Here is a 24,517-nt window from a genome sequence, read left to right on the forward strand (position 1 = left end):
TCCATCACTGTTTCACTACCTCACCAGCATATACTCATACATTTTTCTTTCCAGTTCCAAAAGGTGATCAGTTCCTGCCCCTTTAGAGTACCAATCCTTCCATATTTTTTTCTGGATTCCATCTCCTTTTGCCAAGTCAAAGCCTTTGTTCTTGCCAATACTGCTTCGATCAGCTCCCTCATCAGTTTTCTCCTTCACTGATTCTTTCACAATGTCTCATGTCACTCTTTAGAGCCACAGACAATCACATCCTTCAATTCTATATGACATTTTCAGCAACCTCATCACTCCGCATAGAGCTGCTGCACTCAATGTCACGCCTTCTATCCTCTCACTCTCTATTTTTTAAACCTGTCTTATTATGAAATATATATAAATAGAAGGCATATAACATTTGTGCACATTCTAATGAACAGCAATAAAGAATGTTCACCTTTGAACCTCCTGCACACCTAAGTCATAGAATAGCGTCAAGGCCTTTGAAACTTCTTACTTGTCCTACTAGCACTGCAACTTTCTCTCTCTATCTCAAAGTTACAGTTGTCCTATATTTTGTAATAATTATTTCCTTATTTTTCTATATGGGTTTTTATTACATATATTTGTCTCTAAATAAAGGTAAGATAATTTTATATAAATTAAATTAAATTATAATATTTAGTGAGATAACAGTATATAAATTAAACTGTATTATTTAATTTGTGTGATTTTTTGAGATGTTACTATGTTGATATGAGTAGCTGTAGTTGATTAACTTTAACTGCTGTCTAGCATTCCAATGTTTGGCCTGCAAACTACAGATTTATTCTCCTGCCAATGGACACTAAGTCATGTCCAGTTTTATGTTTTCTAAATAATTCTGCTATGCACATTCCCACACATGGGTCTCCTTTTGCACATGTGTCTCCTTTTGCACATTGGCAATAATTTTCATAGAAGCAAACTTGCTAGGCACGTACCCTAGATAAATGAGACATTTTTCTCCCCAAATTCTGCATTCATGTCAGCAGCATATGTGCAAGTTTCTTCTGCTCCTCACTACCATCATCAGAATAAGAGAATAAGCCTATTCCCTAATTTTGAAAATTTATTCTCATGTAAAATACTATCTTGTACTTTTAAGTACAATTCCATTATTACTTAGAGGTTGAACATCTTTTGATATGTTTATAGAACATTTGCATTTTCTTTTTTTTAATGCAGTCTTATATCTAGTGGCCATTTTTTTTTCCACCCATCGTCTATCAAGGTCTTTGTCTTTTTTTAAATTTTTGGAGTTGTTCATCTATTTTTGCTATTAATCTCTTGCTATTTAAATATGTTACAAGTGTCTTTTACAAGTTAGTGGCTTGTCTGTTATCTTTCTTTATGGCATTTATTGATAAATTGAAGTTCGTAATTCTAATACAATAAAATGTCAGCTATTAAATGTATGACTAGAATTTTGAACATCTAGTTTTTCAAATCCTCCCATATTTCAAGAAACTATATATTTTCCTATGGCTAAAAAAACTATAATGCCATGTTTTGCCTTTAGTATTTAAGTTCTTGAACCATTTGGAACTGATATTTTAGAATTGTATGAAATAAGAATAAATTATATTTTTGTATTGAATATGAGCTATATCAGCAACATTTAAAAATAATCTATCCACTCTCTGGCTCTCTGAAATGGCTGCTCTTTCTTATGTCAGATTTTTACTCAAGCGTGATGTACTTGAGGTCTCTTTTTTTCTGTCCTATTGGAAAATTTATATCTACACCAATACCATTCTACCCTTTATATACAATATCCTGGGACTGCTTTATTACTAATACTTAGGATACATAGTCCTGATCTCAATAGCCATGCTTTATAGTGCCATGTTTCTGTGTTCATTATGTCACTTTTATAATACTAAAATTTATTTCTGGTTTCCCATTTGAAATCCTGTCCCTTTCTCCCCTATCTCTTCATGTCTTAATTGAACTTAGATTTTACTTTTGTCAGTACTCATCAGTCTAGCTTGGATCTCTTTGTGTCAATCTCGATGAACATTCTTTGACTCTGAACCATGGCATATTTCAGCTTGGGGCTGGCACTCAGAACACCAACCTCATCTTTATACATAGTTTCAAATAAGAAGCACGCCTTACCCTACCACCTAAGACAGCCCCAGGTCTCTCACATCTTACCTTTCCTGGTACTTAAACCTCATAAAATCATCACTCTAGTGCTGTATGAGTGATGTTGTGAATATATTCTGGCAGCACTAGCTGTGATACTATTAGTAATTATATAATATATTATACAAAACCGAGCAAGTGAAAAGAGGTGCAGGTAATAACTATTCTGGGACAATATAGTACACGAAGACTGTTCTAACTGACTAAGATCATAGATCAACCAAGATTATATTTGGCATGCAGCATGTGATCTAGAGACAATTCATTTTATATCAAACATTATGTTTCAGGCCTATAGATCTTCCCATATACTTTTGCCATTCCCATGCTAGAGTACTTAAACTGAGTCAAAAAAACACGCAATTTTATTAAGAGCAATTGTCTCCAAATATTATTCTAACATATATAACTGAATAAATTCAATGGGACTTTACTTTTAAATTCTGCATACAGACATCTCCTAAATTATCCTGACATACATTAGTAGATTTGATGATAGATATCTGACTCACACGTTTAGACACTGAAGTGTGGTTAAGGAGATAAACATAGTCAGGCCTGGTGGCTGAACATAACACCCAATCTGTGCAATGCTAAAATCAAGGGGTGAAAAATGCCCAATTATTAGATCCAGAGTTAAAAATGACTATAGTTTGGCCTTATCCTGGGCTTTGGTGGTTATTTTTCTCAAAATTCAAACTGACCACTGACTGGCTGACCATGCATACGGAATACATCATCCCAGTCCCAAGGTCCTTGAGGTGGAATAAAGTGACCTGGGACAGTGCTACCTAAGGTCCTGAAAAATAGTGATCCTTGATGTGGTCATTGAAAGGGAAAGGGGTGATGTGGTCACATATATTTGGCAAACAATGTCTACTATATTTCTTCTTGAAGATTCACCATATATACAGTGTTAAAGCCATGAAGTGCTCTACAGTCTACACATCTACTTGTTGGGTCCTCTTCCTGCTTGGAAATTACTGATTTTATTGTCAGCCTCTGTGTTGCTATCCAATGTGTGGAGAGGCACATGAAGGGGAATGCAGGCAGGGCAGTTCAGTGTGTTGAGGTATTTTTGCTTACACTATGATAAATAAAGGAGTCTTTGCTGACTTGCAGAAACTGTCAGGCTAGGTTCAGCATCCCTGCCTAGTCCAAGGTACCCTTTCTTCATCCAAACCACACCCTAACACATAACTTTTTGATGTGGAAACATGAAGTGCTCTTGTTTAGCGTCGCACCAGTAATCTGAAAGGTTTTCATTTTCTTGAAGCTCATGTTACCATGAGACTCTATGATATGGTTTGGCTGTATCCCCACCTAAATCTCATCTTCAAGTCCCACACGTTGTGGAAGGGACCTGGTGGGAGGTAACTGAATCATGGGGGTAAGACTTTCCCATGCTGTTCTCGTGATAGTGAATAAGTCTCATAAGAGCTGATGGTTTTAAAAATGGGAGTTTCCCCACACAAGCTCTCTTTTTGCCTGCAACCACCCATGTAAGATGTGACTTGCTCCTCCTTGCCTTCCATTATTATTGTGAGGCCTCCCCGGCCATGTGGGGCTGTCAGTTCATTAAACCTCTTTCTTTGGTAAATTGCCCAGTATGGGATATGTCTTTATCAGCAGCGTGAAAATGGACTAATATACGCTCTATTCTGAATTTGATGTACCTCCCAAGCTTGTCCATGTCCTTCAGTATTTTTCATACAGTGATTTCAGGTGTTTCCTCTAGACCTAGAGTAAACAATCCCATACCACAAACTCAATCCACCTTCCAGTTATTTCCTTTAATCCAGTCTTAATGACAAATCCCCTTTTACTTTTTCTTTGACTGACTTTAACTCTGTCAATCTCATCTATCCCTTTAAATTCAATACTATGGAATTGCATCACATAAATACATAATTTATGTTAAATAATCTATCTCTATCACTTTCACTTGCTCTCACAACTTAACAGACTGTAAAATCATATCCCAAATGTGCAGGTTATATACAGAAAACTATGTGCACCATACTACATGTATGATTCAAAGGCTTTTCAAGACTATCTGTAATGATATGTAATTTTTGTTTTAGGCATTATCTTTATAAGTAGCCTTTATAGCAGCTGAATAAAAATTCTCCTGCTGTATGACTTCAATGCCAAAATCCATTTTTAGTTGGGAAAATGGCTGGTCACCTTGTTATCAAGTAATTTAAGCAGTTTGTGAATTACGTCTAATTAATTTTTGTGTTGAAGGATAATGTCCGTGTCAAGTGCAAATCTCTCAACTGTATAGGGAGTAGAATATTAACTCTTATGAAACTTATATTGGGTTTGAGATGATTTGGCAAGCTAATTTGCTAATTTTCTGCAAAATATGCTGATCTCTTCAAAATCTGATTGGATAGTATGTTTCATAGATAGCAGAACTTACAGATTTTTTTTATTGCAAATGAATATTTTTATCTATATGTCACATTTTTCTAGGAAGAAGATGTTCATCTTCAGAGCAATCTTCAATCTAAAGCTCTCTGCCAGTGCTACAAAATTATCAGATTTGTTTGATATATTTTCTTGATTATGCATTTCTACAGACTAAGTATCAGCATAGTAAAGACTCCATAATATAGAGTTCCAATCAGCTGCACATTTAACTAAAATTTTTCATGGAAATATAAATGGAATTTTAGATTCATGTTAAACCTCTCTTGCAAAGTTCTCAATATCTATGTGTATACTTCCAACTGTAACTTTTTAAAAGAAGACATTCCTATCAAGCTACTCAATATATTTTTCAGTTGTTATCTGATGTATCTACTGATATAATATGTCTCAAAAACTACGTGGGAGGCTGAGGCAGGAGAATCGCTTGAACCCAGGAGGCGGAGGTTGCAGTGAACCAAGATCATGCTACTGTACTCCAGCCTGGTGACAGAGCAAGACTCCATCAAAAAAACAAAAAGAAAAACAACAACAAAATTTAAAAACAAAACAAAAAAACCCTCAGCACTAAATAAAATATGCATTTGTTTTATGTATTAGTAGCATTACCAGTACTTGTTTACCCCTAACCTCTCAAAAATACATATAAGCACATTGATGTCATGTATAGAACTGAGGACTGACCTAAATCCTATATACAAAGCTTATATATTTCTTCCTAAAACAAAATATTTTCCATTATGCTTAAAATAACTTGTATTAATAACAGTCAGGTACTTCATCAAACTAAGAAATATCAACAGTTTCTCAGTATTTTTCCCTAAGCATATTGTCAAAGCTACCATTGCTGCAAATGCCAGGGTATGTTATGGTTATGAGTTAATTCTTCACAATCCAAGAATAGAAAGCTCAAAAGGGAATTGTGACATTCCAAGAGCAACGGTTAGGAAAATGTTGAGGGGCTACCTTTCGTTAGAGATGGGATATTCATGGTAGACAAATTAGGTTGCCTACTGGTTTGATCAACTGATTAATCATTAGGATAATTCAGTGTGATGTGTACTGAAGAATTCACTTATTATACTGCAAAACGAGAAATAAAAATATAATACTTCGCAAAGGTGTCATGATGTGGCCAAATTAACAAATGAAAGCTCTATAGATAAATTTTAATAAGAATGAATTCACAGAAAAGGCAGGGATAAGTAATTTTGCATATTCAACACAACAAATAATCATACCAAAAAGCTGGTAAGCCATTCTCAAAATTAGCACTAGCATAGTCTATAGCAGAAAACTCAAATGAGTAAGCTGCTAAAATATGCTCTTCTTTAAAAACTTTGTTCAACATACTTGCTTTTACTTGTTTTTCACTTGGAACTGTTAATGACAAGAAATAATAAGGTTAACAGTAATAATAAGTCTGCTTATCTCTTTCCAAAATAATTTTAAGGTTATTTTAATTGTTTAAAGATTGTGTGTATAATATTGGAAGCTAAACAAAAATAAGATCTGAGAAACAGAAAATAAAATACTGTGCAATTTTTTGATATAATCCAATATATTCCAAGAATTATATAATTTAATTGTTTGTTATTCATACAACTTCTCCCAACACAGAATGTTCATTCAAAACTCATTCATCTTGCTCTCCATTTTTAATTATCCAAAGATCTCATTTTTTTATATACAGGCAAATGCATTTTCCTCAAAGTCTATAAAATAGTGTGAAAAGAATGAGTTCACTTGATAAATTATTCAAATTGAAGGTTTTAATTTTTGAACTACAGCTAATTACTGCTAAGTTGCTTCATTGTAATCACACACCAAAATAAATAGATAATAATTTCAAGCAATTTATCTTATTTTGTCAGGTTCAATATTAGACATTAATATTTAACTATTAAAACTTTTAAAATTGGCTACACCAATAGTCATTCTGTATATCTCTCCATCTTTCTATAATGCATGCACTATCTTAGGTTTCTTCTTACATACATAAGTGAGAAGATGTGTTATGCTGGAGGAAATGCAACTCTGAACCAATAGGGTGTTCTCTGGAAAGAAGACAAAACATTTCTTCCCAAAGGTCAAATACTGTGAAAATGTGAAATGCTGAAATGTGCAATTATTGTATCTTGTAAATTATTTTAAAGGTTCCATTTTTTAAAATTTTTAAAAATGTAATTATTCTATTTGGTGTTTCTTCCTTCACCCAATAAGCCATCATCTAGTGCCCAGTGTGTCCTGGCACTACAATAGGTGCTCTGGGAATAAAGAGAAAAAACAGTCAGCTTCTTCTTATTTCTGACTATATAAGGTGGAAAAGGGAAAAGATAATGATTTTAACAGCATATGGAATATTATAAAAGTAAGAAAATGATGCTATGGGAGGTAATTGGACAGACACAACAGATTTGGGTTGTCTCAAGATGTTTTATAATCTTTAAAAATGAATAATAAATGTGGATTCGAACCTGTAGTTTTCCATGGTTTGTGGCAGGATGGGACTACAATTGAGCCCCTTTTCATGGTTATTTAAATAAGATTGATCAGATGCTACTTCCATTTAAATAAAATGAAATGGGAAGAATGACTGATGGGTATTACATGAGGTTATGATCACCTATATACACACACACACACAACACTAAATAACTCAGTGAAGCTCCTTCAGTAGGAGTTAGCCAGGCAAAAAATCAAGAGGTGATAGTTTTAAATGAGGGAAATATAAATGGTTTCAGAAATTTTTATTTGAAATGATTAATTGGGCAGGTTAAACGCTAGACAACTTCAAAACAATAATTTGGTATCCATAACAACTGCACTTTTAGGGTTTTTTTTTTTTTTTGATAGGTTTATTTGTCTGGTTGTTTGACTCTCAATCATTTTTTTTTTCTTATCAGAATGTAAATATATTTAGGGCAAAATCTACTTTTACTCTCATTGCAACTCCCTTGAACATTCAGGAAATGTTATTAAGATTATGAATAGGGAGATAATATATGCTGGAAGTGATTATTCCACATTATAAAAACAAAGCAATGTATAATGCATTTACAGAAAGTGTTTTGTTCTTGTTTTGTTTTGCTTTTACACTAAACTGTGAAACAGTACACTTCACAAATACTGCACAGATGAATTCACTGAGGATCTTGTGAAGTTGCAGACTCTGATTCAGTAGGTCTTGAATGGGGCCAAACATTCTGCATTTCTGTAACCTCTTGGGTGATCCTGATGCTGCTAGCTCACAGAACACATATTGAGGAGCAAGGGTGTAACATTTATTTTGCTTTCATTTTCTAAAGCTGCGTTGATGTTATGTCCATGTCAAGAACTTGGAAAAAAATACTGTGAGATGGAAGCATTCTCTGCCTTTTACTGCCACTGTCTTACCACCTGTTTGAGGCTACAGCATCAATAAACACTGGACATCAGTATTTGGGGTCCAGCAACAGTGGACTTACTCACCTGAATGTTCTTTCTTTGGTGACTTTGCTGTATCAAAAAGGAAAGAAAAAAAATCAACATTTTATGTCATTCAATTGCAATTCAGTATTCAATTGCAAATCAAATAATATTATGAAATTGTGAGAACAGAGGAATTTAAAAACAGTTACCTGGTTCCACATGTTTTTCTTTCTTTTCCTGTTCTGAAACATATTATTATTATTGTTATTATTATTATTCTAAAGTTTATGAATCCCAACTTAATTATTTGAACACAAAGAAACATGCATGTGCTGATGCCAGATTGCAGCAACTAATAATAGCTTACATAAAAAGACTAAGATTGTATACTTAAAATAATTATTTCTTCCATTTATCTTGGGAGTTTCTTTATGGGGCAGCATCAAAATATTCTGAATATTAGAGGAATTTGAATTTTTTACAGATGACAAGCCAGAAAAATAAAATAGAATCCAAAAAGGGTAAAAAAATGAAATTTGCTGTTATATTAGATCAATATGAAATAAATTTGAGTCAAAATAGTAAGTACAAAAGACAATTACTACAGCTTACAGGGTCTCATTCTATTTCCAGGTTGTATGTAGCGCAGTGTTACAATTCAAGTTCACTGCAGCCTCCACTTCCTGAGCTTAATTGATCCACCAATCTCAGCCTCCCAGATAGCTCGGTCTACAGGCACACACCATGTGTAGCCAGATTTGTTGTGTATGTGTGTGTATGTGTGTGTGTGGAGACAAAGTCTCACCATGTTGGTCAGGCTGGTCTCAAATTTCTGGACTTAAGAGATTCACCCACCTCAGCCTCTCAAAATGCCAGGTTTACAGGCATGAGCCACAGCACCCCACCTTATTGAAGTTATTTTAAAGTAATTCTCAGAACGTTGAAGATTAGAGCATTTCATGTGCACTGACTCTTCTAAGAATCTTCTTACATGGAAGAAATAGCTGTTAAGCTAAGACAAAGGCTTTGTGAGATATATTTAAGACACTAAAATAGAAAAAGAAGTTTCAGGGTAAAACATTTGCCTTGCTTTTAGAACAAATGCTCCTTTTGGGGTCCTCTTTATATAGCGTTTCTTTTCAGGAATCTACTTTTGTCAATATTGTATGAGACAAAGCATTATTTTGTTCTCAAGATTAAGCTGACATTTACATTATAATAAGCACTAATTTTATGAGAATTGCAAGCACTGATTTTATACGAAGTGCTATCATCTACATTTCTATTCTTATTTATTTTGCCTTCACAACCTTGTCAAATTAATTTAAAAGAAGATTTTCAAGAAATAGTTTAACATACACACATTTTTATCTGATATTTTAAAGAAAAAGAATGGAAAGATTCTTAAAGTTTTATTTAATGAATAGATTTTGAAGACTAGAATATGTGCATGCTGAAAGAATTCTACAAACTATATTTTAAAAATATGGCGTGTCATAGAATGCTGTGGTCACCACATCAATTTCTCAGGTATACAATTTTGTTAGTCAGGCTTGTAATTAAACAAGTATGGTATAATGAGCAACTTATCCTCATTTAAGGCAGCCTTTAAGCAGTAAAACAAAAAAATGAAACAAATGGCTTGACCAATTGTTGCAGGTCAAAAGGAAGAAGCTATGACAATTTAGCTAAAATTAAACAAAATTAGAACATTATCAAATGTTGTCTGGCAAATGAAGAGCAATTGAATGCATTGTTTAAGGTATTGCTTAAAACATTTCTAAGAAATTTGTGATGACAGTCACAAATAATCAGTGATGACAGTCAAAAAAGTACTGGAAGCAGATTTCGATATGCATCAAAATTGAATACCAACTATACATAAGATTAAAAGTTAAAACAAAGTCCCCTCAATCTTATCAGAAAGCCATTATACAAGCTGAAAAACAGCTGTGCTAATTGCTTCATTATACAGGATAGCTCATGGTGTAGTTATTGAATTACCATATTAAATATACATTGATTTACCCTTTAACTCTACAGGGACCACAAAATCATGCTACGGTTGATTTTTGAGGCCTCTCTCTTTTACTTTTTATTTTGAAAAAAATTATAGCTCACAAACGTTTACAAAATGTACAGGACGGTCTCGTACTCTTCATCCTGTTTTCCCTAACCATAATTAAAAATATTTGAAAAGTGAACAACCTTTAAGTTGTGATTATTGGAAAAGTAAAAGCAAAATAAAATATAAAATTGGGCTGTACCATTGAATAAAACAACCCTCAAGACAAAAAATCCAAATCAAAGAAATTCAAAGATACAACACTAAAAATAACAAAAGCAAGTCTAGATGATAAACCATAGTAAATGAGTGAATTTGAAAAGAATTGATAGGTGTTTTGAAGAAAACTATTTCTTCTCCTTATTGCTACCCAAGTCACAATCTGCGGACCTTCTCAAGGAGGGAAATAGTTGAGTTGTGAATGAATGCGTGAGAAGGCATGTTTATTTATTAAGTGCATCAGTGCCCTGAAGATTGCCAAGGAGCTGCAGTGTCTGCAGGACCTTTTAAATCATATAAACTGTAATAAAGGGGCTTAAGGCTCTCTCTATATATACTTTACTACTATTTTTCGAATCTCCAGTTGTCCTCCATTTTCCTGCTAGTGCAGTGTTTATAGAGTGCTTTCTGTATCGCTGTACCAGTACTCATCAGCAGCTCTGCACACACACAAATCTGAACTGAGAGAACTCATATCTCTCCACAGATGGATTGCTCCCCCTGGCTGAGTTGAAGTATAATTTCATGAGTGTCTCCACAGGGCATTTTAGAGCATTTTTATGACGTTGAATGTCTCAGCATCCTTACTTTATGTAGGGCCAAAACATACATAAATATATTTCAATTGGAATGTATTTTAAAACATATTTTTGATACTAATAGACTCTTAAAATCTCTATATTTCTGGTAATGTGCTAATTTTTAATAGTAAATTGAATAAGGTTAGGTTTTTTTTTTTTTTTTTTTGCTTTCTTTTGTTAAATATATCTTATTTTCTTCAGAGGAGAACATATATTTGTGAAAGACATACCTTCAGATATTGAGCTTGACCGAATTGTTAGCAAACAGCCTTAATAGTGTATTAAAGCAACAGTGGATGAGGCTGAATAGCAACACAATTAGAGCTCATAGTGCATATTGGGGGAAATTATGTTACGGGAAATATGTCATATATCACATGTACATTCCAAAATGCTACAGATTACAAAAAGAAAGAAGGGAAAAAAGTTGTAAAACTAGCCTGGAAAAGAACTTCTAGTCAATCTTCAAAGCACTGAGAACTAACCGGATTAGGCCTAAATTTACAAAAACATAAGTCAGTTTGTGTTAATGGAATGCAGTTTTACTTTTGATTACAAGCTCGTTAAGAGTATTGTTAGATGACTGCATGAGCTTGAGAAAGAGTTCTAAAAATGATTACTATGCTTCTCAGTCCACTATAACCCCCAGACTGTGTATTTTTTTCAGTTGGACAAAAAACAACAGAGTTCACGTGCATAAAACATAGGGAAGGCGGATTCAAAACTCCAGGTCTAAATACAGCAGCAGGTAAATAATAGTAGTAAAAAAAAAAATGTACACAAATACACTGCATGCATTTCCTTACTTTTTCCCTTGGGCTGTTCTACTGAAAGAAATACAAACAAAATCATTACTCTTAAAACTTTAAAGATAAAATTTACTAGCCTACACATTGATTAGACTGTAATTTTTCCGACCGCTCCTTCCAATTTTCTCTCCTTAAATTTCACAGTGAGGTGAAATTTCACAGTGAGGTTATGAGGTATTGTTAATCACTGTAGGTGCTTCCATAATTTGATTGGCAAACATTATTTGACAATAAATTAACCAAGGATTATAGTGTTTAACCATTTTAAATTATTTACACCTGATGTGTGTTTCTTAAACATATAAAAACACTATGTGAACAAGTCTAGGAGGCACAGGTATACTTGCCAAATGAATTATTCAAGACTGAAAGGGATAAATCAGTTCCTAATTGATGCTGGTCTGTCAAAAAGTAATTGAGTGTGTGCTTTCTAGTAAAATAAATGTTTGATACTGAAAATTTTTCAATTTCTTGTCAAGTAAACATTTCTTTGAAAACAATTACTGTGAAAGGTAAGTACATGCAGTATTTACTTCTATTACTGCCAAATACTTCTCATAGCAGCACTGTCAGAATAGATTTGGCTCTCTCTTTCTCTCTCTCCCCGCCTTAATCTCAATCATTTTTTCTTCTCCTCTATCCCACACATAATTCCTTCTTCTATGTCAATCCTTTAAGAAGGTATGCTATTTCAGGGTTAATCAAACATAAGGCAGAAAAAAAGAAATATGTCCAGTACCTTCTGCAGGTGTTTTTGTTTTCTTGGAATCTGAAAACACAAAGGTAAATTATTAATAAAACAAATATAATAAATCAACAGCTGATTAGCTCACAACAATTTTCTATAAACAATGAAATAAAATTGATTATTCAACAAAATTGATCATTTGCATGATATATTTCTAGAATATGAGACTTAGAAACTGTTCTGTTTTGTGGGAATGAGTATTAGAGTGAAGCAGGAGTGAGAAACTCTTTATAAAATATTTTATGTTAATAATATCTTATAAAGAATATAAAACATTGAAAAACATAAATAAAAATATATCCACATATAATTTATAAAGAAATTTTGTTTTCCCTATATAAGTTAATAACCTGTTAATGGAACATCAAACTGAGTAAATATATGGTCTATTTCCATAAAGATGCTTAGGAGTTCATGTAGTTAACTTGAAACTTTTCATTTGTTCAATCTCAGTCAGTCCAGGTGAATTGTGCTGCACTCTCTTTGAATAATCAATACACTTTCAATACAGATATTCAGGTATTCTTATGGTAATAGAAAAGAAATAGATTAATGCTGACTCATGGGTTACTGATGAATACATCATTATATTTATAACTGTTACACAGTAATGTCTATTTAGTGGTCAAAAGACATCTATTTCATTTATAGTAGATAAGCGTTCAGCCTAGATCTGATAAATTTATTATTTTCTAGTATTTAGGCCATGAAACTTTCTGCTCCTACCACTTGAAAATGAAAACAAGAGGTTTTAAAGTTCATTTGTTTTAAGATGCAAGCACCTTAGCTTGAATTTTTGCTTCGGATATTTTATTTTTTAATCTTCTTTGTCCTTTTACAGTTTCTGTTTTACTGTTTCTGAATTTTTAAATTCTCTATTACTGTAATTAGAACCATAATAATGAACTATGAATTGATACCTGCAAAAGGTAGCTAAATTGTTTTCTGGCTTACAATTACAACAGCTCACCATGATGTCCTGGCAACCTTGCACATGTCCGCACAGGCCATGCAGGTAAAGTTTTGAACCACAGTTAATTTAAGTTTTGTTAGGATGCCTTGCGATTCTCCCAGAACATAGAAAGAAGGGAGGCTTGTAAAGACCTGCTGTGAGACCACCTCCCACATGGCTCCCTATCTCTCCCAGAAAGATGTTAAGAGGCAGTTTCTCATCACCTCCTGATTCCGCCTAAAGCTGCCTGAAATAGAGCTGCAGACCACAAAATCATTTTGCTGTAGTCTGGATTAGCTCCTCAGCAATGACGTGTTCCCAACTTGTGTTGCATTATCTGGCCGCTTTTGTTTGGGCTTCATCCTTTTTGGTGTGTGGCGCAACAACCTTGGAGAGCTGGAACTTCGAGCTTTGCTATGAAAGTAATACATTGTCTCAATCTCAAAAGGGATCATTGCATCTTTACTGTTGGAATTGTTTAGGCCTTGATCATGACCTTGCTTTGAGGTACGCTTAATAGGCAGTCAGGAAAGATGATTCAGAAAAAGAATTTTAAAAACTTTAATTGCAGGTTAAGTCTTGTAGAGTACATTCAGTAGTCAGTGCAAAGTCACTCAATATTTTAAATAGGTTATGACATGAAAAGTTGAATAAAATCAGTTGCATATTTTGGAATATTTTGGAAAGAGGTAATATTAGAGGTAAATTAATTATCTTGGTCAAAGGTTTTCATTTTCCTCTCAGGACTCCTTTAAAATCTTAACTATTAAAACTCCCAAACAGCCTTTTTTTACATAGCTTCTATTGATGCTTATAATTTTAAAAAATTAAAGCTGAGGAAATTTTTAAAATATGGTATTATTTATGCATTCATTAAAAATAATAAACCTGTTAAATGTTAACATAAATAACATATTTTTATAACCAATACACTTTCCAATACAAAGAAAAAGGTGACATGAGTGACTTTTTTATTGCTTTTGTGAATATTATTAATGTCTGGTTTAATGAGAAAGCAATAGGATTTGCACATCTGCTTGGGCATTTACTGTGTTGTCTTATTACCATTATTTAGCCTCTAGAAGTCTCTACTGCAAACTAGAGTGAGAACGACAGTGAGAAAGGCAAATGAAAACTTCCTATCACTCACAAAAATAATTTTAACCTTGTAGAACCACTGAAAAGGTCTCAGAGACCCACAGGAGTCCTTGACCACTGGTTTTGGAGATTATTGTTCTGGTTGACATGAAAAGTTAGTAAGACCAGCATGAGATCACAAATGCCAATGTGAGATTGCAAACAAAGAACTGGATCCTGCAAATGAAGATTGGTTGTTCTAATTATTATAGGAAGAATTAAACAAAAGGATCGTTCAGTAAAAGTGAAAATTCTGGAGGACTAAATGTCAGGGGAAAAATTTAAAAAAAAAAAATCGGGGTTGAAGGTTATACCAATATTTCAGTCTTGCTGTCTACAAGGAGTGTTTTATATGTTTTTTAGCTGGTCATGGACTCTGGATCTCTTGAATTTATGTAAGCAGAGCTCATCCCAAGCTCCTCCAATATTGCATATTGATTATGGACAATGTTTCAAAAGGAGAAAAAATGAAAAGAGGTATATAAGCCAGAAAAAATAGAACAAAAAAATCCTAGAGGCAGAGCAATGGGAGAAAAATAAATAAATAAACAAACAAACAGATAAAAAGCTTAAAGCTGTGAAATTGAAATTTGACTACTGCTTTATATACCCCAAAGGCTTAGAAGATTTTGATTTGAATCCCAATGAGAATGGGTCTGTATAATACACAGTTCTGAAATTTGATAGAACTGTCAACATAGAAGGAACCCTAGGATTTTGAGAAGTTATGCTTTATTCCTTATATCTTGAGAAAGATTAGATTAAAATTGCTTTCAAAAAGTAGCTCACCCTTCTGTGTGAGGTGAAGTAGAAAAAGTACATTCATGCAAAATGTATGCACATAATAGATACAGTTATCCGAGGGGAATATAGACAGGATAGCAGTCAAACTCCAACTCAGGATATTGCTAAATTGTACTCACAAAAGGCTCAGTGGGATTTTGCATAAAACATACCTTCCTTCTTTTCATCCTTTCTAGCTGCTGCAGAAATAATGAAAATGGCGTTAAGACATATGAAATGACCATTCCTCAGAATACTCCCCAGAATATGAGAATGTATTCCATATATTCACAAATTCAGTGGTCATCTACACACTAATAAACTCATTCAAATCTGTGATAGGAGTGTAACCAGAAAATACTACTTCATATAAAGATTTTTGTAAACTCAGAAATAAGCATTAGCAAAAGAAGAATAAAAATATATGGAGTTACACAGACAAGAAGTCAAATTTATATGTATATGCTTAGTGTAAATTCATTTTACATTTTAAATTGTTGTGTCTGAGGAAACCACAATCTCTTCTAGAAGGTCATAAAATATCGACTATGAGTGGATTAATCAAAAAAAGTGGAAGTGATATTCAAAAAATTATCTATGCTTAGCTACTGAGGAGTTATATACCAGTCTGCAGTCTACATTTGCATTTATAATAGCGATGTATAAAGTACCCGATTTTAGGAAGGGAAAATAAATATCGTACCCTCCTTTTAGCAAACTTATGCCTTCATTTACATAGAGAAAAAGGTACAGAACACTTTAATCACCTTTGAATTCTGGCTTCCTCTGTGCTGATATTTGTCTAATGCTGGACCACGAATCTAAATCTGGATCCATATTGTTGCTTTATTATATTTTATTATTTTATATTTTATTATATTATATATTTTATATATTATATATTATATTGTATTATATATTATATAGCATATATCACATAATAATGTATATATAATTATATATAATGTGTAATACATGTTATATAATATATATCATATTATATGTATATGATATATGATATTATATATTATATTATATGATATATAATACATAACATAAGTATATTATATATTATATATTAATTTATTATTTATTAATATATAATATATATTATATATTTTATATTTATGTATTATATATTATACTATTTTATATATGTATAATATATGATATATTATATCATATGTATAATATACATTATGTATATATTATACATATTATATTATATAATATATACATAATGTATATTATATATTATATAATTATATAATAATACACAAAATTCATGGCCTGATGAATTTCAAAGCCATGAGGTTTAATTTCAGTAAGTCTGTGAGTTTGACTCAATAGACTTGTTTGTTGTTGATTCTTTACATTGAAAATAAGAATTTCCTTCAAAAAATTTAATAATTTTCAAAATCATCTGATCATGATTTGGATGGAAGGGTGTGGGGAACTCTTTAAAGAAGACAAAATAAAACAATACAAAATTACCCCCTTGAAGGAGCTCTGGTCAATGAATTGCTCTGAGCTCTAAACTTCATCAATTTAACCATAAACACATGTGTAAAGGGCAACCTGACAAAGGCCTTGACCAATGACAAAAAAAGGGCTGAGAATGTGAATACATTTAACAAAACCATAGTTTCTTGTCAATTCTACAGACAAGAAAGCCTCTGAAACTTAAATTCCTTCAAGAATTAGCAAAATCGACCGGGTGCGGTGGCTCAAGCCTGTAATCCCAGCACTTTGGGAGGCCGAGATGGGCGGATCACGAGGTCAGGAGATCGAGACCATCCTGGCTAATATGGTGACACCCCGTCTCTACTAAAAATACAAAAAACTAGCCGGGCGAGGTGGCGGGCGCCTGTAGTCCCAGCTACTTGGGAGGCTGAGGCAGGAGAATGGCGTAAACCCGGGAGGCGGAGCTTGCAGTGAGCTGAGATCCGGCCACTGCACTCCAGCCTGGGTGACACAGCGAGACTCCATCTCAATAAAAAAAAAAAAAAAAAAAAGAATTAGCAAAATCTTGTTAAACTGCAACACATTTTTTGATTTCTAAAATAAAACATGAAAAACAATCTGCACATATGCATGTAGAGATGCAAGCATGCATGCATGTACATGCATCTTCTTTTTTTCCCATCCTTATATATTTGATAGTTTCAGTCTCCAGTTTACAGTGACAATGGAGATAGTTGAATGAAGCAGTTTGACCTATTCCATCATAACTGACTCTATTTTCTGTTGTTGCCCTGGGTCCCTTGAAGGTGCATGGCTTTTGTTTATCGCCAGTTGGAAGGCCATGTTATCTGCCAACCTGGATTCCAGGCCCACAAGCTAATTAAAGCCAGGGTCTCGGAATTCAATTGTTTCCAGAACGGTTTTGTAGCTTGTGTTCCATGTGTCCCACTTCTGGTCCTCAAATACAGCTTGCCTGGTTTTCATCTACTTAACTCTGTTATGGGATTGGATGACTCTCGAATTTACTGAGTAGACATGGTTCTGAATAACTGGGTTTTTGGTTTTTGCATTGTAAAAAAACTAGAATGGCTAACATTCTAGTTTTGTTGATGTTGTTCTCTTTCTATACTCTTCCTATAGTATCCGGGAAATTCTTAACATTTGCTTTAGGAATCCAGAAGAAAAAAGCCAGTGGAAATATACTAACACAGAGTGCACATAACCCCATCTTTTAACCTGAGTTTAATTTTTCATGTGTTCACTCTTTGGCATTTTAATATCACTAGGTGTCTACCTCACCATTGCACCTGACTAAAAAAATAATTCCCCATCTCTCTCCTTCCTTTCCAATTTGGGTCTATATCGATTTCTTCCAACAATTTTTTTATGTAATACCTATGAACTAGATTGATTTCCCACCTAAATTCTAATTGGCTACAAAAAAATTATTGTCCAATTATTCTCCTTCCGCTCACATTCATCCACTGAAGAGTGAATCATCTTTTCCCTTCAGCTAGTCTCTTCCCTTGAAATCTGTACATAAGCATGTAGAGATGCAAGCACGCATGCATACAAATGCATCTTTTTTTTCCCATTCTTGTATGTTTGATAGTTTCAGTTTACAGTTTACAGTGACAATGGAGATAGATGATCTCCTCATTACCCAAGTTCCAAAGCTCAGTATCATTTTTGTTCTTTCCTTTGTTTCTTTTCATATATTCTATCAGACATTAGTTCTTCAAAATGTTAATGACATTTGTGGTCTTTTTCTTGTCATTGCCACCGTCCTATTTGAAGTTATTGTCTCATGTCTTAATAGAAACAAAAGCCTTTCCTTATATTTACCTAAATCTGTTAGATCTCCAAATTGGAATTTCCTATAGTAGTGAGATATTTATTTTGTAGCCTCCTCAGTGCCTCAAAAGTTTGGTAAAATAATTTTCCTTAAATTATTTTAAAATTCCAAAGAATATATGCTAAATCTTAATAATAGTTATAAATAAATATGAACATATACACATACATATGTATGGAAACCAGATTTTTAATATGTCCTTGGTTGTAAAAGTTAAAAATAAATAAATGAACAGATCTAATCTAGCGTTTTACCATGCCACAAAGATCATGATCAATTTTGTCACTTATACTTCAAAAACATCAGTCTACTATAGGATTATTGCCAATTTTGTGTAAGTTTTGTCTCCACGTGAAGTACTTGCAAATATTAATTATTTCTATGCATAATTTAATTATATGCCTATGGCATTAAAATAAACATATCTAAGAAAGATCTATGGGGGATTTGCAAAGACGTGAAAAATATGCAGTTCTGCTTTGGTGTGTCCCTGAATTGGTGTGTCATTTTTATTTTAGTAAATGTATACACAGAATACTTCACTCTGGCCTTGTTCACTGTGCTTCACCAATCTTTTCATCCAATTTCCTTCCAAGGATGATTCTAACAAGACTTTGAAACTCTATGTTACTATTTACTCAAAAATAAATATTTTATTACAAAACAATAAACTCTGAAGTTGCCTTGTCCAGTGTATTTTAAATCTTGAATGGTTAAATGTAGTTTAAAGAGCCCCTAGACTCAAGCTCAAATATGAAGCAAATTTTCGGATATCTCTTAATTTTCTTCCTCATGAACACCTCTAACATGAGGCTGAAGTAACTAACCCAAAATTCCTGCCTCAAGTTATAGTTCCATATCTACACTATGGTCCTCAGAAGTCTCAGTCAAACAGAAGGGGCCTAAGGTGATTGTGGTTTTCTATGAGAATGTATATACACTAATAGCAATGATTTCTTAAACTGGTAGTCATTGGCTTGAGGAACTCACCCTGACCTGCGTTTTCATGTATTAAAAAATCAAAGGTAATACTATTTGTCCTGCCTTTTTACCATTCATAATATTTACCATATTTCCTATCAGAACTTTCCTAAAGAAAAACAAGTTTTTCAACATGAAAACTGAAAACTGGTATCACTTCTTTTAACAATTCTAGCTTGTTTTGCTCACAGACAAACAATGGCATTTAACAAATCCATTGAGTCAAATGGCATTTAACAAACCCATGTTACCAATATTTTGGGGGGTGATTCTGCATGTTGTTGGGTCCGAGATTAAACACAAGAGAAAAATTTTGCTCAGATACAATAAATTCAGTCATACATTATGTAATATGCTAAGGAGTCTGTTATGAGAGACTTCTACCCCCTGAAAATTGTGCCACCACCTATGTGTATCTCCTTTATTGCTTGATATTATATAATCTAGCATAGAAGAGATGATAAAGATCTTCTCCAGTAAATATTGTATCTTTTATTTTCTAAGTGTGTTCCATAAAGTTTTGCCACATGACAAAAACAGAATACTTGTACCCTTCCCTTATGCTTTCATCAAATTAATCCTCATGGTGTGAGACGAAAGGACTTTTGATATCCTGAAGATATTCATAAATGAGGAAGCTAATTTTCCTAGACGGCTCATAAAAATAGGATAATTATTTTATAGCCATATCTGGAACCCAATTTTTAGTTTTGATGTTTATGAAGTACTATTAATTTAATAACATTCTGATTTTCTCATGTGACATAAATTACAAGATATACTGAAAATTATAGAAAAGTGTACGTTATTTTATATCCGTGTCTGTATTTCTTTATGCACATCTATGGCTTATTTTTAAAAATACACATAAAGCTCAAATACTGAAACTTGGAGCCAAGACTAGTTATTGGGTCCTTCGGCATTTCCTCTGCAAATCTGGCATTACATTGCTAATTACTAAATAAATACTTAAACTGTGTATTTTCATTCAACAATTTTTTTTTTGCAATATCCCAGCAGATGGTGCTATTCTGCAATAAACAGTTTTTGCTTTTGTCAATCAAGTGCTATAGATGTTAAAAAAATAAAAAAATAAAAGCCATGATTTTTAAAGTATTTTATTGCTTACCTTGTGCTGCAATTTTTACAGTCCCTTGTTTGGTTTCAGGAGCTTTTCCCGGCTCTTAGAATAAAAAAAAAAAAAAAAAAAACATAAATTACCATGAAGTACGATTTTGGAAAAATATATAAATAAAACAGGGGCAGGGGAGCACAAACACAAACGAGCATAAAGAGTGTTGCCTTTGACACGCAGAATTTTTGTTAAGAAATAAACAGTTATTAGAGGAATTGCTGAGAATTGAGCTTACTGAAAGAAAAACATTGACTGAAGCAATTTAAAGCATAAGATAAACATTCCAAAAACTGTTTTGCCTCACTGTTAACTGGCCATGGAATATCACTTTGCATTTGTTGAGCATCCGAATTTGAAAATCTCAGAATTCTATGTAAATTATGTCTGTATTATCAGTCCTTTGAAATCGATGGTACACGTAGAACCAAATAAGATGACTTACTGAAGGTCCCTTAGGGACTAATGTGAGAATAAAGCCTGGAACAACCAATCTCAAGTTCAAGCCTTTGACTCTAAAATGCCCTTCCCTAAACTGCAGTGGCACCAATCACTATTAGTGTGGCCCTGGGCAAAGAATGAGGCGAGAGAATGAGCAAGCTTCATTTTGGATCTTTCTTCCTTCTTGTTCTACAATTTTTACTATTTTTTTCTCCTTTGTTCAGAATTTTTCCTTTAAGGAAACAGGATTTATCTTAAACAGTTTATATGATAAACATTTAAATATACTTAATCAGAATGGGAAATAATGGGTAAATAAAAATTTCAAAAATAGTGGCTCACTTCACATTTGACTTAGTATGGTTTCTGATTGTCTTTACTGTTTTCAATAATTGAATTATTATTTAATAATGGAAAGTAAGATTGGGTCATTTGTTTTAGATATTCACTTTCATTCATTCATCACATGTTTAGGAATAATTAGGTGTGGACACGAAGTTAGGTGTATATGTAGTAGCTGATTCACATATATGTTCAATCTTTCATTTAATTGTTGTCAAATGTTGATTATAACTTGTTTAATGTTGATTTGATTTCTAATTCATGCTTTATCTCTTTTTGGTAAAATAATTATTCATTTATATATAACCATGATTATAAAAATGCTAATTTTTATTTGTTGTTATATAAAATACATATTATTTGATCCATAAATAATTCTAATTACTATAGCTATTTCTTCAGACAAAATATCTTTTGCCAAAACTGAATTAAGTCTACCCTTGATATTTTCATAATTCATTTTTTTCTGGAGGAAAACTGCATGCATGCATGCATGCTAGTACCATCTTTGTCAAACCTAGACTAGATGGTCTCAATTAGTAATTATATATGACTGACATTTAGTGGACAAGTATTAAATCATTGTTGACCAAAACCAGTGGAAGAAAGGAAGAAAATAATATGACCAAAATTTCCAACAAAAGAACACCGTTCTGCTCAGATGTTTTACTTCCTGGAGATCTCAAAATATTAGAAAATTATACAGTAGTTTGCAATTAAATGTTAAAGAAAAAGATTTTAAAATATCAGTAGGTAAAGTACTTTAGAATTTGTATAAAGATTTGCAAAACTTTGCAGCCAATCTTCCTTCTGTCTTCTCCTTTTTCTTTATATCCTCTGAAATCACTGATCCTAAACAACCCCATCGCACCTAAGATTATATTAGACCACCGAGGTCTCACACACCTGCAAATTATGTAGTGCTTTTCCTAGGGCCTTATCATTTCTCCCACAGACCGCTGGGTTTCTCTGTCAGCTGCTTTCTCCCTCAGGGGTCAGGTTCAGAAACATGCCCCTGATTGCTGAGCTTTTCCCATTTGAGTGTCCCAACAGGTTTGTCATCTCTCAATGGAATTTACCTCTTTAATAACCTTAGCCTGTCCTGGGTTTGGCTGTGTGCGTATTGTGCATATTGATTGGGCGTGTTTTAGGGTTCCTTACCTATGGGCTCTTCTTTCTACTAAGACTTAGTTCCCTCCCTAAGTTTTCCGTGCACCTCATTGTCCCGTCCCCAACACAGGCCAAAGAAAACAGTCCACAAATGCATACTGATGCATTGAAGATACTGTTTCCAGGTAAAAGTGTATTTTAAAGAGGTCATTCTACAATGTCTACCTGCAAAAGTATGATTTTAATGGAGGAAAATCTCCGGATTGTGACAGTATCATGTTTGGCCCTCATAACTCCATCTATTCCTTCTCTGATTTTAAGCTTTAAAGTTCATTTATGAGGTTGGTGCAAACGCAATTGCAGTTGCACCAACCTCAACTGCATTTGCACCCGTCTAAAATACTAGCTCACAACCTACTACATGATCTACATCTCAATAGAAATTAACAGTTTAAAACCAAATGCCTTTTCAGTAATTCTGCCAGCTTGCATCCAACCAACAACAATATCATCCTTGAAACTATTGAGGACACATGCAAAGAAGATCAGATTTGACATGTGCTCTTGCATAGCATTTCCAAATTGCATGACATTAGGGGAGCAAATCGACCCTGAGTTCATACATGTATGACACAAGAAGGCTGCACCAAATATTGTACTACTGAAAACATATTAATCCAGATAGACAAATTTTCATTATAAATAATTTTTCTGTCTCCTTTTGATTTCTGCCAACTACAAAAGAAACTACATTTTTGTTAGGGAAAATTCTAAACCTATACAAAAATAAAGAAGACAGGATAATGAACCCACTGTTTCCAACACCTACTAAAGTATTTCATCTGTACTGCCTGCACTACACATATTCTAATGAAAATTTCATTATATCAAATCATTTTATCTTGTCATAGTTTTGTTTATAGCTATGATTTTGGAAATAAAGTACAATGATTTAAATAAAAAACAGATGACCATAACAATATTCAACTAAAGATTACAGTAATTCTGAAATTGATAAATAGTATTTTGGACTTTTAAATCAGAGACAGGATGGGCCTAGATTAAAATGTCAGCATAATTCACTTGGGGGTGTTTTCACAGGAAATTATTAGAGAAGTTAGTATTTGTAGATCCCTGAAACATGTTGTATTTATATAAACAAATTGTCATGAATCAGATGGGCCAAATGTTTCAATGTCTTCTGATTCCATAGACATGGAACAATCTGATTTACAAAACTGAAAAGATATCATTAGTCTGCAAACATTTTGTTAAAGAGCCAATTTTTGCACAGAGATTTAAATATTAGTTTAATACGATTGACTTTTCATTTCTAGGACACTGTTTATATTTTGACTTCATTTAATGTAAAGTGCAAATCCAATACATTTTCAAAAATAGGTTTCATATAACTTTAGTGGCAAATGGACTGCTACATTGTCAGCTGCCAGAATTGGTCTTTGGCTAATGGACAGCAGATAAGGAATAATAATATTGTTGAAAATCCTATCCACATCTTACATGTTTTTGAGCATTCTCCCATCTCTGAAAAAAATCAATGTATTTATTATGTTTTAATTTTAGAATAAGTTGGTAGAGATCAATTACTACTTCACAAGAGACAATAAGCAGTGTTATTCAAATACCTGAATAACATGTAAGTCCCTTACTTATAGTAACAACAAAATAAGTAAGAAAGATCCTCCCAGCTGCAGTGAAGTGACTGGACATTAGAGAGAGGAACTGACAGGGGCAGGAGAATGAGTAGCAGCAGATGGTAAAGCAGGTAGTGGGCTCCTACCACACAGACTTTGTCCTTGTTATTGACAATACCCACCCCACTGACCTCCACACTACAGATTTCCATTTCAACATGAAATAATACAAT

At 33.2% G+C, this 24,517-nt stretch overlaps 2 long non-coding RNA genes across 2 annotated transcripts in view; both read right to left on the reverse strand.

Annotated features, from left to right (window-relative positions):
- LOC115896935 overlaps nucleotides 1–8,239 on the reverse strand; it is a 28,417-nt gene extending 20,178 nt beyond the window's left edge. The window contains exons 1-3 of the long non-coding RNA XR_004056866.1: nucleotides 8,220–8,239; nucleotides 8,071–8,097; nucleotides 5,953–5,979 (exon numbers count right to left, since the gene is read on the reverse strand). This is a non-coding gene — a long non-coding RNA (uncharacterized LOC115896935). The remainder of the gene's footprint in view (nucleotides 1–5,952; nucleotides 5,980–8,070; nucleotides 8,098–8,219) is intronic.
- Nucleotides 8,240–12,423: 4,184 nt separating this feature from the next.
- LOC115896934 overlaps nucleotides 12,424–24,517 on the reverse strand; it is a 73,760-nt gene continuing 61,666 nt past the window's right edge. The window contains exons 2-4 of the long non-coding RNA XR_004056865.1: nucleotides 20,734–20,787; nucleotides 15,478–15,504; nucleotides 12,424–12,453 (exon numbers count right to left, since the gene is read on the reverse strand). This is a non-coding gene — a long non-coding RNA (uncharacterized LOC115896934). The remainder of the gene's footprint in view (nucleotides 12,454–15,477; nucleotides 15,505–20,733; nucleotides 20,788–24,517) is intronic.

Source organism: Rhinopithecus roxellana, chromosome 4 (assembly GCF_007565055.1).
Source record: "Rhinopithecus roxellana isolate Shanxi Qingling chromosome 4, ASM756505v1, whole genome shotgun sequence".
NCBI lineage: Eukaryota > Metazoa > Chordata > Mammalia > Primates > Cercopithecidae > Rhinopithecus > Rhinopithecus roxellana.